Consider the following 18,836-nt stretch of genomic DNA (forward strand, 5'->3'; position numbering starts at 1 on the left):
CCTAAGGTTTAGAGAAGATGGTGCTCGTTCAAGAATCATCTTTCATTTTGATTTATACTTAGTGTCTATTATATATATTGACAGAACACACTTGTATTAAAATTATATTATTAATGCAATGGATGATGTTGTTGCTTGTTTAATATTTTTCATTGTTGTGATATTGTACATGAATTCCTCCGCCTCAGAACGTTTCCGTCGTTCTTGGTTTTGGGGTGTGACAGATTGGTATCAGAGCATTGTTTATAGTGAATTAAGTATATCAACCCATAAAAGATATACATACTATAAATACAATGGGATTAAAAATACTCTGACCAAGAGGTTATACTTTAAATAATAAAATATTTAATTAAGTATACGTGCCTGCATTCATACTAAAATCAGTGTCACTAGGACAGTACAAAAGAATTACGATTGTTGGGCAACACAGGTGGACTTAGAGACATATGGCCAAAACTTGGAAGATATAGCCTGATCAACTATCTTATCCGAGGGTTGACTATCATGTGCCTAAGTTTAATTGTGTGGTTGCAACAAGTATAAAATCTTACCAACCCTACCACAATGAGAACAGTAGAACATAACATTAAACTTAAAATACTATACGGGTATTTGGTGTTACTATAAGTACTTTATACTTGAGAACTAAAACGGAATCTTCATTACTAAGTTGATAGTTGCTAAGTGGATACACTAAGGCTATATGTAATTAGGATGTTATAGCCTTAGAATCTGTGATAATTTTACTTTACCCCTATTCTGTGTGAATTTGGAGATAAGGTCACTTATTTGAAGCCCTATCCTGTTTCGATTACATATAACTGGTATGCACTTCACAAATAGCGATGTAACTAATGAAGATTTTCTAAATAATTATCTAGATAGTTTTTCTAATAATTATTTTCTTAACCCAATTCTCGCATAGATAACACGGCTGGACTCCATCCCCACGGCAACCAGCACCTTCCGAATGAGGTCATTGCTGGATGGTTTGAAGAAGAACCAGAGAATGATCATCCTATCCCTGTGAATGATCACCATGATGAAGACCTTTCGGACGGTGCTAATTCCTAACCCGAGGTTCAGAACCTAACCCAAGCAGCTCCCGTTCCAATTCCTAACCCTCGTCCGGCTTTTCAAGGCCCGACGCCTGAGTGGGTGGAATGCTTGGAAACATGGAGCCAAGGACAAGATCAGTCCATGCCATTTAATGGTGACGAAAGCTTTTATGACCTGAGCAATAGGGGCTCAGCAGACAGAATCTTGCCAATCTTGGTCCGCAGAGTGGCCCGAAATGAGATTCAAGGCAGGACAGCCCTACATCAGATCACAGAAGTTATCGCCGATGCGAGAATGTATACCCTCCTCACCATTCGTCTAGAAGATGCTCGCGAGAGATCTGAGAGAAACCATGAAACCCTGCTGCAAGCACTGGCTGAATCACGAGCCAAAGTCATAGAACTCCGCGTGCACCAGAGAGTGTACGAAAGACACCTACTTGATGTGGAACGTCAGCTGGCTGAACTGAGAGTTCACCAGAGGGATGATCGTCGCCAGTAGTAGATGCTTTACTTTATTTTCCTTGTTAAAAGGAATCATTTTTTTGTCTATGCCCGATGTGGCATTTTCTATGAAACTATTTTGTACTGTAAGTACTTTTGGTTAGGTCTTTATGCTGTCAAGAACTATCTTCTCTAGATATGATGTAAGACCTTTTGCAAGGTCATTTTCCCGAACTTTTACGTCATGAATATCAAATATTTTGACAGTTGGCTAACTTCCGTTTCCTTCTTTATTCAAGTACTCTCATCATACTTTCATTGGAGTATATCTGAAACATGCTTTAGTCAAGTCATTGGACTATAGTAATTTAACTCCAGAGACATTTCCAAGTCTCTATTAGTGGTTGGATCCTGTTATTCACCAACCATCGATACTTCGGTTTGAACGACAAACGTCATGAGACCATTCTACGAACTTACTTCCATTCCATTACTGGGACTGCATCATATGGATGTAGGTCAACGCTTCATAAACACACTTCAATTCCGTGCTGGGACTGCATCATAGGGATGTAGGTCAAACTTTCGAGAACATACTCTTACTCTTTTCTTGAGCAATCGAAGTACATCTAAGGTCAACCAGAATCGCTCACAAAATGTGACAACCGAAAGTTTATTCCGTTACATTACCCCGTTACCGTTAACGGAATATTACATTTTATAAAAGTTCCGTTAATTAGAGGTCGCCAAATAAATAAATGTTTTATTTATTTATATTATATGTTGTTAACGTCGTGATAAAAGAAATAAAGACACTTACTTTACATTTCCATTTTATTTTGGAAAAAGGTTAAATTTTATTACGACCACTAAATCGGGTGCGACCAAAAGCCCCGTTTAACGACAGTATTGAGTAGTTTCCCATTGAGCCTAAACTCCAGCCACTATATAATGGGGAATGGACTTCATTCCACCCCTTTTCACCCTCTCTCTATACACTCTCTCATAAAAGTCCGATTTCGCCTAAAATCCGCAACCAAACGCCTCCAAATCGTAAGTTCTTGTACCCTAACATGTTCAAAACATTATTAGCTGTGACTTTACCCCAAAAAATCGGACTTAGAAGCTGTTGAAAAGGAGTTTATGTCCTAAGAGCCTCCTTAGGCCGTAAACCCCTAAAAAGAGGCCAAAATGACCCAAATTTGCCCCTAAAAGCTTGGAAACCAATTAAGGATTTAGCCTAGGAGTGTTTGAAACATAAAACAACAATTTTTGGGGCTTAAAAGAGGGTTTATGGCCCAAGCACATGCTTAGGCCGTAAACACCCTCTAAACTTGTTAAATCAAGTTTAAAACACTCCCAAACCACCCATAGGCTTAAGACATAAATTAGGGGCTTGCTATTTCGGGTTTGGAACATTTAAACACAAAGAATTGAGGGGTAAATTGGAGTTTACATCCCAAGCACATGCCTAGATCGTAAACACCTCCAAACCATGTCAAATGGTAGTTTTAATCCCCCCAAATGGCCTTACGCTTCACTATAAATCACTAGGATTGTAATAAGGGCTTAAAACTTCAATAAAATCAAGGTATAGGAGTTCACGGCCGTGAACTCCCATAGGGGTGGTTCATGGGCCGTAAACTCCCATTTGGTCCCTTTAAAAGCCTTAAATCCATTCATACCATTTAGATTTGGACGTAGAAAATTTAAGGGATTGATTTAAGGGCCTTAGCATCAAAATTGGGGAGTGAACTAGAGTTCACGGCCAAGCCATGAGGCTTACGGCCGTAAACTCCCAAGGAGTGGCCTTTGGGCTGTAAACTCCAAGGGAGTAAACTCTTGGACTCCCTAGTACCCTCTTTATGGTCTTGTACAATCCCCGAGAACCACTTCTAATCCCTAAGACCTTGAATCATTTTAGGATATGTAAATGTTTTAATAAAAGGTATAAGTGACTAATTACTTGTAAAACATATATCTCATATGTTAATAGGGTCTTAAAAGGTGTACAAGTCCTTAATTGACACCAAACGCTCAACCGGCACTTTCACCCGATTTACCCGATTTACTCGACATCAGGTGAGTTCATACCCCTGAATGAACGTTTTAAATGTTTTTACATGTTTTATAGGGGGGATATAAGTTAAACATCTGAGTTATCATATCAATCACATGTGATTGATAACCCGCATGCACAAGGATTTACCACACTGTTAACTGTTTTACCGAGTTTGATACTGTAAATGGTTTTTCTAAAATGTTTCCACTTGTTCAAATCTCTTACTTATATTGTTTTATCAAAGTTTCATTTAAAACTGGTTTATGAAAAGTTTCCAAAGAATTTCTAAAGGTTTTCAAACTTATTTTACCAAAGAACACCAAGTTGTGATTTTCTTAAGTATAAAGATTTCTTCCATGTTTTGATACCCCACTCGTTATGTACCATTGCCTTGTTATACTTTTACTTAGTGGATGCTTCTACTTAGTTAGACGCTTATACTTGTTTACACTCTTACTTAGTGATACACTTCCACTTCACTTATACTTGATATCGCTTCTACATCACTTATACTCGATACGCTCCTACTTCACTTGTTGTTGCTTCTACTTCATGATACACTTACATTTGGTACGCTTATACTTCACGATTCGGTTATTCCACACTGTACACTTATACTTCGCGACTCAGTTATTCCACACGATTCGGTTATACATCACGGCTTGGTTATACTTCACGATATGATTCCACTTGCTACACACTCATACTTAGTTAGATGTATGTATGTCTGTGCTTGTATAGATGCATATAAATAATGATTGAAGGACTTAGGAAGGCTTGTCCGCCCTATTTCCTTTTATTCGTTGAGATGTGGTCTGGTGGGATCGGATGTCCATCTGAAGGTCGTTTGATTAATTAGTTATATATTATGTATACGAGCATAGCCATATAGGTTTACTCTAGTCAGTTCAGTTATGAGTCTCTACATCTAGTTCAACACTATGTTGGAAACACACTACCCACTATTTGGGATGCATCTTCAGGACACGGCCTTCTCCGACGTCTAGTTGGTAACCAGAGTCTCCTGTAGGGGGAGCGGACATTGTATGTATAGATCTATACGGGATTGACACCCCCGCACCCTGACTGCTAGCTACAGTCCACGGCCTACCAAGCCAAGGGGTGACAAATATCATATTCTATAGACGCTTGCAGGGCGTCAGGTACTCTAGTGTCGGTTAGTATGGTTACGAGTATCCCAGGTTACCTTATAATTCATGGCCTTAAGGTAACGGTATATCACCAGCAATTTACACTGTATGCTGGAACCCACTCTCAAAGTCACACTGTTTTTAGACCTTGCTAGCTGTATGTTTTATTTGATACCGTCTGGGGTCTGTGTGTCTCTTTGTTAGACTGAGCTAGGCGTTTCGTTGTTCGATACTCTCCTGGAGTCTATGATTCCTTTGCATTAGTCCGCAGTCTTCACTGCTGAGGCATATCTTGTTTCCCTAATTTCTCTTGCTTTCTTTAATAATCAAATTCTGTATTTTGATAATGATAGCGATTAAGGGAAAACTACCTTTTTACCACATAACTCCGTCCAGTCTTGGTAGAAGACTGCTTTTATTAAAGAAAATATAGGATTTTCTGGAAAAGACACTAATGTAATGGATATTCTAAAACTACCACTTTTATTAAAGTTATTTGGATAAAATGCCACTAAATACTTATGAACTCACCAGCATTTGTAAAAAATGCTAATACTCGCTTTTCAAATAACTTGTATTCTCAGGTCAGCATTAGACAGGTACAACCCCGGAGCTGTTGATGAAGATAGCTTAGTACCATGTTGTACTTATTATATTTACTTGTATTACCTTGATGTACTGTTATGTAAACTATGTAAAACTATTACTATTAATGCAATGTTTTTTTGTACTTTGATTACTATAATGCATGTGTTGTGATACTTGACATTACGTCATCCACCCCAGAACGTTTCCGCCGTTCCGGTTTTGGGGTGTGACAGATTGGTATCAGATCATTGTTTATAGTGAGCTAAGTATATCAATTCATAAAAGATATAGGGCCTATAAATACATGGGAATAAAACACTCTGACCAAGAATTATACTTTAAAATATAACCATATTTTACCAAAGTATAATAACATCCAGGATCTAAACACTCGAACACAAGCATCACAAGAAGAACAATAATAAAAGTCTTCGGATGTTGAGCATTGCCGTCAAACCTAGGCAGTTATGTAATCGTAAGCTGGAATAAATGTAACCTGATCAACTACATTTATTCGAGATGCGATGAACGTGTGCTTGGGAGTGATAGTGGTGTTGCAAATCTGAAAATTACCAACTAGGAATGCTAGAGCCAAACTTAAAGTTAAAATACTATAGGAGTATTTTGGAACACTAAAAGACTCACACAAATTCCAGAATCATATTCAGAAGATATGAATCAAACAAGAAATTAAAATACCATAGGGGTATTTTAGGATCCATAACTAACCTTGTGTGAAGAACTAAAAAGATCCTTATTGATATACCTACAATTACAGAGAGTATACTCCCAAGGTTATATATAATAAGGATCCCATAGGCTAAGAATGTGTGGTTTCGCTCTACTTCCTTTTCCTTGTTTGGATGTGGATCTAGTATCACATATTCGAAGGCCTATTGGATCTAAGCTATATATGATTTGTATACCCTGTGTAATCATAGCAGGACTCGATATGGATCATCCAGTGAAATGTTAATAATCTCTTAGGATTCTTTAGACATTTCCATTCTCGCATGAAACCTGTAGAAAACCCTATCCACTTCAGTGCTTGACAGCAGGGTTGATTCAGACCCAGAGGAGGTTCACTGAGAAGATTTCCTTTTTGGAAATAAATGAACTCGGTAGAGACTATTGAATTCACCAAGTGCCTATATCTTTTAGGGACATCGGTGAGAAAATTCGCCTAAACTTCCGAGATTCCCAGGCATCCATCATGAAGTGATGACACCCGGAGTCGGAATCAGGAGGAAGGCAGAGTAGAGATTCAATGTGTCCATACGAGGAGAGAACCCTAGGTAACTACCCGAAGGAAACCCACGCCGATTCCAGTCAAAGATACGAGGCAGACAGAAGGAGCCAATACATGGAACCCAAGAAGTGTCTTACCCTCGTGTTCGTCATGCTAATACGCCCTTAAAATAATACAATTTAGTGAGTTAGTGGTTACACTACTCACGCTATGTGTTAGGTAAATCGTCGTTTCCCGTTTCCAGTCACACGATTAGAGCGGATCCCTACACCTCTATTGAGAGTATTTAGCCATAAGCCTTCATGAGCCTCTCTTTCCGCGGTTTCGTTCCGAACTGTTCTCAAATCTCTCCAGGCTGGAGAGTGAAACCTTTCCCAGTATAAAGGTAACGTAGTAGGAACGACTCGCATCTTATGGCCTTTTTCCGATACTCATACCCCTACCTTGCACACCAGGACTACATCATGGGGATGTTGGTCGACACTCAGACAACCAACATCCGAGGCACGGGAAAGTTTATGCCTAATACAGCCAGGACAGATATGTCCAGGGCTAGCCATCGTCTCTCATTTCTCTCCGTGTAGAAAACCATGCCACCGAAGAAGCGTAACCAGCCCGCAAGAGAGAAACCTACTCTCTTATTCGATGAAGCTACGTTCCAAGCTGCGGTCTTGGCAGCCGTAGCAGCTGTCCTGGCTCACCTGAATGCTAACAACGCTAATGTTAGCAAGGGCCTTATCGGGATGTCCGATCCTGGAAATGGACAGCAACAACCAAACCCTACATACCCAACCACCCAAGAACCTCAATCGAATCCACTAAAGAGAAAACTCAAGATCGAGGAGGGAGGTACCTCGGCTCAAGGACCTTCCGAAGGGCAGCAAGCTGAGGCAGTCAATACCCCTGTCAATCCTCCCCTATTGACTTCAAGAAGACCATACCTAGGAAACCTTCCCCACTGCGGCAAGTGTAGCTACCATCATCATGGTATATGCCGACAACTCTTATGTGCTAGGTGCAACACGAAGGGCCATACTTCTCGTGTATGCAGAACTCCGGTGGAGCGTATTGCATCAATCACCAATGTGACAGCCAATCCAGTTTGCCGACTATGTGGTGAGATTGGACACTTCAAAAGAGATTGCCCAACTGAAGGAAACAACAAGGACACAGGAGGAGCCTAACTCTACTGCTTAGGGAGAAGCATCAAGGAACCCGGAAGATTTTGGTACGTCTCTCGATCTCGGATAACTAAATTGAAAACATTAAAAGGCTAATTCAAATGTAAATACTTCCCCATTAAGGTGAAAGTCGCAGCACTATTATAAAATTTACAATTCATTAGGTAAAACTATAATGGCTAAACATATATGTTACGACCATGTATAGTTAAGATGGATAGACCTAAAGTGAGTGAATGCCGCCTCATTTCCTGTTCCTCGTTTGGTTGTGGATTTAGGGCGGAGTCGCTCAGTCAACAATCCTCCCCACCTTAAGTATACATGACTAGTATATGTTAGGCGATTATAGAAATGCATCGCGAGAATCCATTTCATGAAAAGGTACTTTACTCGGAAACACTTAGGACTCTCTATAGTTCCACATCGACTCTATCGGTCCAAGTATCCACGGCAGTGATACACAGGACGAAACCCTAGATGCCTAGAACTAGTGTGCCTATTTGGTGCATGACTCTATCGATCTTCATTTTATGTCATGTTGAAGTATGCAAATTTCGACGACTCTATTGATCATGGTTTGACGTAGTGCAACCATGTGTACATCCCTAGTGCTGTGTAAAAAGAACTTTCTCCGTAGCCATGTCGGCAAATAAAGGTTCTTCTGAACCTAAACATAATACAAGTAATCAAACTTAATACAATCCGTCAGTCGTCCCTCTTCTCTCAAACCTTCCGAAGTACCCAAGAGAAGGGTACCGCGCGCTGCTGACCGACCTCTCTTAGTCATATGAAAACCGAAGCGAAAGACACTACAAGATACTCCAGAAGACGATAACCATGTGAAGCATACTCCGTAGATTCCCCAAAAAGACCCTTCGCACCTCGCACATCAGGTTCGTGAACCCAGAGGATAGAACTCATGGGACTGACCACTATAACCAGGTATATGTATAAACGTGGTATATAGTTGAGATCAAAAAGATTTAAGATGTGTGCTTCCTCCTACTCCCTGTTCCTCGTTGGGTTGTGGGTCTAGGGTGGAGTCGCACAACTGAACATCCTGTCGACCTCAATTATATACGTCTTGCATACACCAAGTATTAGTGGTTTAGCCGAGTATGATCTCTACCACGAAACTCATAGTAAAGCCTTTCATCCTATTCCATAAATAGGAGTTGGATTCAAGAGAACCACTGCGGGTTGAGCTACTATAATGACCACAGATCCGAAATTTGCTGTCATACCAGTTAAGCCCACATAGTAGCTAACACCCTCAATTAGTAAAGAGATTAAAGTTCCGAGTGATGGGAACCTACACTCACTAGATTTGACCTAGACCGGGAAAACATAGAACCTTCGGAAGAGTAGTTGCAGTAGATGCTCGCACTACTCAAGCACTTTGTCCACCCCATTACCGACAAGTAGTGCCTTGGATCCTCCGCCCTCTCGCATGGAGGAAATCGCCGTCGCCCTGTAGACGATAGACTTCATTCTCCGCAGCCAAGAATACTTGATCAAAGTGCGAGAGTAGTTGCGTTAAGCCTCATGACCCAGATCCCGAAGAGATTATAGACTTAACACCAGCCTTGGTGTTAGTCGAGGGGTTATGCAAGGACACGAGCTTTCCGCACTAGAATAAACCAACGCCTTGGAAATTAGGGCACGTCTTGCAAGATTCATCGGACTATCAGGTGTTCCACGAATACTATCTCACACAGAAATAGTAGAACCACCTCCCGAGGTAGTCCAATAATCTTCTAGTGAATCCCTGTCTCCCCGACCCTAAGGGTTTCCGTATCTCAAGATTCGTTAGTGCAGGTTCATTTTGCGCGAGCTTGAGATAGGCACTCTACAGCAAACAGAAAACCGTAGTTACACAACCCATTCGATGACCTAGAAAGCCTCTAAAAGCCAATTGTCAGGAAAACGCGAAACCAAGGACAACTTGAGCTTCCTAAGAACCAACCTGAAGGACTACACTACCAGTATGAGAGAGAATGTTAGGAACTTCGTAATGGTGATCACGCCAGTGATGATCTTGCCATAGAAGTACACTATGTTCTAAATACTGAAAAGCTCTACCCTTCCGAGAGCTTAGGACCATCTGAGAATCCTCGCAGAGATTTGGTCCAACCTTTGTCAGACCACTACTACTTCTGGATATTCCACAAGTTTCACACCCGATCGAACCACCTCCTAGACTTGATCAGTGTTGCCCGACGTCACTCTTCGTATCCCACTCATCTTGATAGAAACCGTTGAGAACCATAACCTCGTAGATACACCAGTCGGAACCCACTAACTACACGAGACGGAATCTGCATCCCATAGGAGAAGGTTTGATGGAACGACAAACACAGGCCAGAGTTCACTTGGGAGTGCGAGGACAAACCGAATAGGAAATACCCCCTGCCTCTACTCGGTCATTCATACTTATTACCTTGCCTAGACCTGAATTTCGGGACAAAATTCCCTCTAACGGGGGGATGATGTGACAATCGAAAGTTTATTCCGTTACATTACCCCGTTACCGTTAACGGAATATTACATTTTATAAAAGTTTCGTTAATTAGAGGTCGCCAAATAAATAAATGTTTTATTTATTTATATTATATGTCGTTAACGTCGTGATAAAAGAAATAAAGACACTTACTTTACATTTCCATTTTATTTTGGAAAAAGGTTAAATTTTATTACGACCACTAAATCAGGTGCAACCAAAAGCCTCGTTTAACGACAGTATTGGGTAGTTTCCCATTGAGCCTAAACTCCAGCCACTATATAAGGGGGAATGGACTTCATTCCACCCCTTTTCACCCTCTCTCTATACACTCTCTCATAAAAGTCTGATTTCGCCTAAAATCCGCTACCAAACGCCTCCAAATCGTAAGTTCTTGTACCCTATCGTGTTCAAAACATTATTAGCTGTGACTTTACCCCAAAAAAATCGGACTTAGAAGCTGTTGAAAAGGAGTTTATGGCCTAAGAGCCTCCTTAGGCCGTAAACCCCTAAAAAGAGGCCAAAATGACCCAAATTTGCCACTAAAAGCTTCGAAACCAATTGAGGATTTAGCCTAGGAGTGTTTGAAACATAAAACAACAGTTTTTGGGGCTTAAAAGAGGGTTTATGGCCCAAGCACATGCTTAGGTCGTAAACACCCTCTAAACTTGTTAAATCAAGTTTAAAACACTCCCAAACCACCCATAGGCTTAAGACATAAATTAGGGGCTTGCTATTTCGGGTTTGGAACATTTAAACACAAAGAATTGAGGGATAAATTGGAGTTTACGGCCCAAACACATGCCTAGGCCGTAAACACCTCCAAACCATGTCAAATGGTAGTTTTAATCCCCCCCCCCCAAATGGCCTTATGCTTCATTATAAATCACTAGGATTGTAATAAGGGCTTAAAACTTCAATAAAATCAAGGTATAGGAGTTCACGGCCATGAACTCCCATAGGGGTGGTTCATGGGCCGTAAACTCCCATTTGGTCCCTTTAAAAGCCTTAAATCCATTCATATCATTTAGATTTGGACCTAGAAAATTTAAGGGATTAATTTAAGGGCCTTAGCATCAAAATTGGGGAGTGAACAAGAGTTCACGGCCAAGCCATGAGGCTTACGGCCGTAAACTCCCAAGGAGTGGCCTTTGGGTCGTAAACTCCAAGGGAGTAAACTCTTGGACTCCCTAGTACCCTCTTTATGGTCTTGTACAATCCCCGAGAACCACTTCTAATCCCTAAGACCTTGAATCGATTTTAGGATATATAAATGTTTTAATAAAAGGTATAAGTGACTAATTAATTGTAAAACATATATCTCATATGTTCATACCCCTAAATGAACCTTTTAAATGTTTTTACATGTTTTATAGGGGGGAATATAAGTTAAACATGCGAGTTATCATATCAATCACATGTGATTGATAACCCACATGCACAAGGATTTACCACACTGTTAACTGTTTTACCAAGTTTGATACTGTAAATGGTTTTTCTAAAATGTTTCCACTCTTTCAAATCTCTTACTTATATTGTTTTATCAAAGTTTCATTTAAAACTGGTTTATGAAAAGTTTCCAAAGAATTTCTAAAGGTTTTCAAATTATTTTACCAAAGAACACCAAGTTGTGATTTTCTTAAGTATAAAGATTTCTTCCATGTTTTGATACCCCACTCGTTATATACCATTGCCTTGTTATACTTTTACTTAGTGGATGCTTCTACTTAGTTAAACGCTTATACTTGTTTACACTCTTACTTAGTGATACACTTCTACTTCACTTATACTTGATATCGCTTCTACTTCACTTATACTCGATACGCTCCTACTTCACTTGTTGTTGCTTCTACTTCGTGATACACTTACATTTGGTATGCTTATACTTCACGATTCGGTTATTCCACACTGTACACTTATACTTCGTGACTCAGTTATTCCACAAGATTCGGTTATACATCACGGTTTGGTTATACTTCACGATATGATTCCACTTGCTACACACTCATACATAGTTAGATGTATGTATGTCTGTGCTTGTATAGATGCATATAAATATTGATTGAAGGACTTAGGAAGGCTTGTCCGCCCTATTTCCTTTTCTTCGTTGAGATGTGGTCTGGTGGGATCGGATGTCGATCCGAAGGTCATTTGATTCATTAGTTATATATTATATTATGTATACGAGCATAGCCATATAGGTTTACTCTAGTCAGTTCAGTTATGAGTCTATACCTCTAGTTGAACACTATATTGGAAACACACTACCCACTATTTGTGATGCATCTTCGGGACACGGCCTTCTCCGTCGTCTAGTTGGTAACTAGAGTCTCCTGTAGGGAGAGCGGACATTGTGTGTATAGATCTATACGGGATTGACACCCCCGCACCCTGACTGCTAGCTACAGTCCACGGCCTACTAAGCCAAGGGGTGACAAATGTCATATTCTATAGACGCTTGTAGGGCGTCAGGTACTCTAGTGTCGGTTAGTATGGTTACGAGTATCCCAGGTTACCTTATAATTCATGTCCTTAAGGTAACGGTATATCACCAGCAATTTACACTGTATGTTAGAACCCACTCTCAGAGTCACACTATTTTTAGACCTTGCTAGCTGTATCTTTCATTTGATATCGTCTGGGGTCTGTGTCTCTCTTTGTTAGACTGATCCAGGCGTGTCGTTTGTTCAATACTCTCCTGGAGTCTATGATTCCTTTGCCTTAGTCCGCAGTCTTCACTGCTGAGGCATATCTTGTTTCCCTAATTTCTCTTGCTTTCTTTAATAATCAAATTCTGTATTTTGATAATGATAGTGATTAAGGGAAAACTACCTTTTTACCACATAACTCCGTCCAGTCTTGGTAGAAGACTGCTTTTATTAAAGAAAATATAGGATTTTTTGGAAAAGACACTAATGTAATGGATACTCTAAAACTACCACTTTTATTAAAGTTATTTGGATAAAATGCCACTAAATACTTATGAACTCACAAACATTTGTAGAAAATGTTGATACTCGCTTTTCAAATAACTTGTATTCTCAGGTCAGCATTAGACAGATACATCCCCGGAGCTGTTGATGAAGATAGATTAGTACCATGTTGTACTTATTATATTTACTTGTATTACCTTGATGTACTGTTATGTAAACTATGTAAAACTATTACTATTAATGCAATGTTTTTTTGTACTTTGATTACTATAATGCATGTGTTGTGATACTTGACATGACGTCATCCACCCCAGAACGTTTCCGCCGTTCCGGTTTTGGGGTGTGACACAAAATCCTTATCTTTCGTGCTAACAGAATCATGTCGTCATCAAGAAACAATCAGCTTCGTACGTACATCTCTTTCTTCGAGATCACTTTAGCAACGAAGACGTCATAACAGAAAACCGAAGTACTCATGCATGCAGTACCTCATATTTCTTTTCTTTCCAAAGAAATCCCCGAAGTACCACTCATACAGTACGTCAAGTTCAATCCAAGGATCCATACGGTTGATCTGTCGCTGAAGAATGTATACATAAGAGTGATATACAATCAAGGTTCTACAGGTTTAGAATTGATGATTCCACTTTAACTTCTTTTTCCTCAATGGGAAGTGAGCTTAAAGAAGAATCAGTTATTCGACTACCTTTTCAATCTTAATTATATACAACTCGTATACACGATATTGTGATCGTTGAACAAAGTATGAATTCTAATATGAACTTTAGGACGGAGACTGCCCAAGACTACGAGTAATCGCATCTTCATGTGAACAAACTTAGAACCCAATACGACTTCTGTAAACAGATCGCCCTACAGTCTAAACACCTATGGAGATACAAGAACAGCCCGGAAAACTTAGCGAATTACACAGAAATAGAATTAGAAGACTAGGCTTCTCACCCTATAGAACCCCGGTCATATTCTTCCAGAGATCGACGGATTTCATTGTATGTATCTCGGCTATCGAGGACTCCGTCAAGATTTTCCAGTAGAAATCGTTATCTCTGCCTCGCATAAATGAAATGGTTGAGCAAACGCAAGGAAAGAATTTCTTTCAGAAATGGATCTGAGATCCGAATATCACCAGTTCGAGTGTTAGGGAAGGATGTCTGGAAGACTACCTTCCAAACTCGATGCGGACACTTCGAGTCCGTAGTGATACCCTTCGGATAGGACCAATACGCCCATAGTATTCATGAGATAAATGAGTAGGGTACGTCTTTCTTACTTGGATCAGTTCGTCATTTCTCCATGTAATGACTTACTTATCTACCCTCGTAGTAAGAAGGAAGCCATGAAACATTACCCTCGGAGGAAATTTCGCGAAGTTCTCTAAGCACGAGTTTTGAAATTAAAGAGTTAGATTCCTATGACACACTATTAGTGATGTTATAAATTTTGAGTACTCTTTCAATTTGTCAAAACCGTTGAGAATTTGTCGACACCAGAGACGCCGACAGTCATTCGCCAAATTCTAGGTCTTACAGACCTACTATCATAGTTCATTCAGAACTCCTCGCAAATTACGGAAACCCTTTCGACTTTGACCCAGCAAGAGGTGGCCCTTGACTAGGAAGTTTAGCAAGAGAAATAACCTTTAGAATTCCAAGTGAGAGACCAAATTCTTTAGGAAATCTTACTCTGGGAATGGCTTAATATGCTTCATAAAGTGTGGAAAGCTAAATCCAAGATAGATAGGACCTCCGAGATTCATACCAGAATCGGTCCTGTACCTCGCACAAACTAGACCTACTCCGCGAACTCAGTAACGTACATTCTACCTTTCGTGTCTCGATCTTGAAACCATACCTTTCCGTTAGGACCCTTGTAAGTCCACTAGACAAGATCCACGCCTTCGTACTAGAACCGTAGTGACCCACGACCAAGAGGTCAAGCGGACGAAGCAACGCCATCGCCCGTTAGTGAAGGTTCGTTGGGATACCAACCGAGGACCCGATTTCACTTAGGAGCGCGAGAACCAATCGATTAGGAAGTTTCCACCTCATGACTCGATCATTCATACCTACTTCCTTACCTAAATTCTAATTTCGGGACGAAATTCCCTTTTACATGGGGATGATATGACAACCCGAAATTTCCATTCTGTACAAACCATATCAAGTCAGTAGAAGATTAGAACAGTTATAGAGAATTTCCAGACTTTTGGGTATAAGTTTGAGTATTTCAGGATTTACACTTGAGGAGATATCAGGAGAATGGATGCACTAGGGTTTTGTGCAACACTATTATTACAAAACTCTATGATATTAGAGTTCATTGGATGAATAAAAATATTTTCTGCCAAAAATCCCAGGACTATATATAGGATTCTGAACCATATTTATTCATTATTTCCAATTCCAACTAGAGAAAAGCCGAATTCTCTCTCAATGATCTTTGGACTTACGTTCCGGAAAGTGAGTACTTCTATCTAGTGTTGTTTTAAAGCTTCTTATATTCTTAATACACTAGAAATCATAGGAAAACACTAAGATCTGAGAGTTTACCGCCCAAGAACACCTTGGAGAGTAAACTCTTTTATAAGGGTCAAATGATACACTAGTCCCTTCCTTGAGCAATGAAACTAGTTTAGACATGTACCATAATGTGTTTAGAACTAGCAAATTGTTGGATAAGGTGTCTAAGTCCATAACTTATTTGGTATATACTTGACCCGACCGGCATGGTCCATTTGGGTTGCATCTCATCCAAACTATTTATGGATAATTTTATGAGAGTTATACACATATGTTTATTAATATATTATAAGTTATAATATATTAATATGAAGTTATGTTATTTAATTAGTATTAGTCTTAAATTAATTATGAATTAATTTAGAGATTAAAAGGAAGACTAATTAGATTATGGGCTATTGGTTTTATATGGTGTGGGCTAACACTCATTTGTTAATGGGCTAGGCTTTGATGGAAGTCCATGGATGATCCATGGAGCTTTTAACCCATTGATCCTTGTAAAGGAAAGGTCATGGGTTATTAGGGTTTCACCCTAACCATGTACACTATATAAGCATGCATATGGTGCATGAAATGGCAACTAGTGAACTAGTGTGTGTGAGCTTGTGTGTGGCCGAAATATACAAGTGTATATACTCTCTCAAAGTTTTCCAAGAGTTTGTGGTGTTTTGTGATTCCATTTGAGGCATTCACACTATTGGTGCTTGGCCCTCAAACTCCTCAAGAACCAAACTCATCAAAAAGGTATGTAATCTCTTCTAACTTTTTATGTTGAAATGTTCCCCATGCCATGTTAGATAGGTTATAAACCTTGGAAAATTATTATTTTGCATGTATTTTGTGACAACCCGATATTTCAACTCTTTGTAACGACCAAAGTGGGTCAAGTATTGTAACCACTTCTGAATAATAAAAATTTACTTTCATAATAAAATGTACAAATGGTTCTATTTAATTTCCTTCTATGTTTAAATGTCTTTGAACCATGATCGTACGTGAAAAGAACGCCCAAATCCGACTTCATATAGCGAAGTTATGATTTTTCCAAGTTCGGCTTAGCAACAGACAGCTAAAAACTCGAATCGGAGATCGAGCGACTTTTGGCCGGAATGACCTAAACGAGAATCGAAGGTCTCGACAATGGTATTCCAGCGGTAAAAAGTCTGGCAAAAACCGACATCAGATAAAGAAGTTATGAATTTTCTAAGAAATTCCTTAAACACGATGGATTTTTAATAAATAATAAAAATATAATTTTGGAATTTGCCGACGGAGTCTAAACGAAAGTTGTAGAGCGTAGTCTCACCTACGCGAGGATATAAAGACCATCGAAAACGGAGTTCGTATGAAGAAGATATGAATTTTTGAAGTTTATTAAATAAATTAATTATTTATTTAATTCAAAATTCGGATATTATCCGAAGGGGAGTCAGCATCCTCCTCCGAGGTACGCGCTGCATACCCCTGTACGCCCCGCGTAACCGAGAGGATTGGCCTCTGATCGTCCACGTCGCGCTATCCGAAGAAACCGACCCATCCGACCCGTCCGAAGCCCCGACCCGTCCGACCCGACGTCCCATCCGACCCGGCGTCCCATCCGACCCGCGTACCCAGCAACCCGTCCCATCCGAACCGAGGCAGTCGAGGCTTCGGTCATGCATGACGCATGCGTACGCGCTGCGTACGAGCGTACGCCCCGCGTACCGAGGCAGACCAGCCTTACTATAAATAGGATGCGAGGGTTTCCAAAGAAAGGGTTCATTTCTCTTCTCTCTCTCTCAACTTTGCCTCGTTTTCCGTGTCCGTTCAAACCCGAAGCTCTGGTCTTTTTGGCTCAAGTCCCGAAGGTCGATTTTACTCCCGAGATTTCCGAGAATCCCGAGGAAAATCCGTTTCCCGAGACGAAACTCTGCCCGGTTTTCCATCTCGCTATCTCCAAAACTTTCAAGTGAGTTTCATACCCCCCTTAATCAACCTTTTTAAATATTCTAAATACTTTTATATGCTTTCAAGGGGGGATTACAGGTAAAACACACGAGTATTATCGTGTGTTATATAAAGAAACTCTTTTATATATTGTTATATATTCAAATCACATGCGATTTATAAACATTTAAAGGAACTTTTATATATATATATATAACATATGTCACAATAGCATTTTATCTTTTAAAATATAATGTTGTTGTAATGCATGTATAAACTAAACTGTTCTTAGATTTTTCTTGTCTATCCTAGACTCTGCACCAAAAATCTATACTTTCATAAACAAGTGATTCCTTTTCTCAATATTTCTAAACAAACAAGACACACTTTTTGGAAACTATAATAGGTATAGTTTTACGAATAGATTTCTAACTCTCATGTACTAGAAACACATATTTCAAGAAGTTTACTTTCGTATACAAGAACAAACGTAACATTTTAACAAGTAGATCTGTTTTTATACCACGGATTTGTGAGACACTAACTTCATGTACGTTCGAGTACACATTTCAAGTCCTGTATTATATACCAGAATCCCCTGGAGGGGGAGCATGGTGTTTGTGTATAGATCTATACGGGCTTGACAACCCGCGCCCTGACTGTTAGCTACAGTCCACCGTTTGGGGTGACAAACGTCATAACATTCCAACGCCTAAAGAACGTTGTGTATAGGCATTCAGAGTCAATAGTATGGTTATAAAACTCACAAGGGGTATTAAAAATGCATTGATTTACAAGGTTTTCAAACTCATTGGTTGTTTTACATTTACATACATTTTGGAAACAAACATTGGTCTTGAGTGAAGGCTACTTTTATACTAGTAGAAAATATAGGATTTTCTAAACACAAGCAAACAAAGATAAAACATTTCATTTCATTCAAACATTGTCACTTAAATACTTATGAAATTCACCAGCTTAAATGTTGATCTACTCTTTCAAAATTACTTGTATGTCCCAGGGATTCAGTAATTTCAGGTACTAATATGCTTTTGAAGAAGAGATGCTGCGACGCCAGTTTAATCTCATATTTTGACATCATATTGTAATTGGTTTTAAACATGTAACTTTTGACAAATGTAAACTTTCAATTATATATATGATGGTTGCATTGCTTTCTTTACTATGTATTCATTTGTTA

The sequence above is a fragment of the Lactuca serriola genome, chromosome 9, assembly GCF_051521515.1.
Source record: "Lactuca serriola cultivar US96UC23 chromosome 9, Lser_US96UC23_V15, whole genome shotgun sequence".
NCBI lineage: Eukaryota > Viridiplantae > Streptophyta > Magnoliopsida > Asterales > Asteraceae > Lactuca > Lactuca serriola.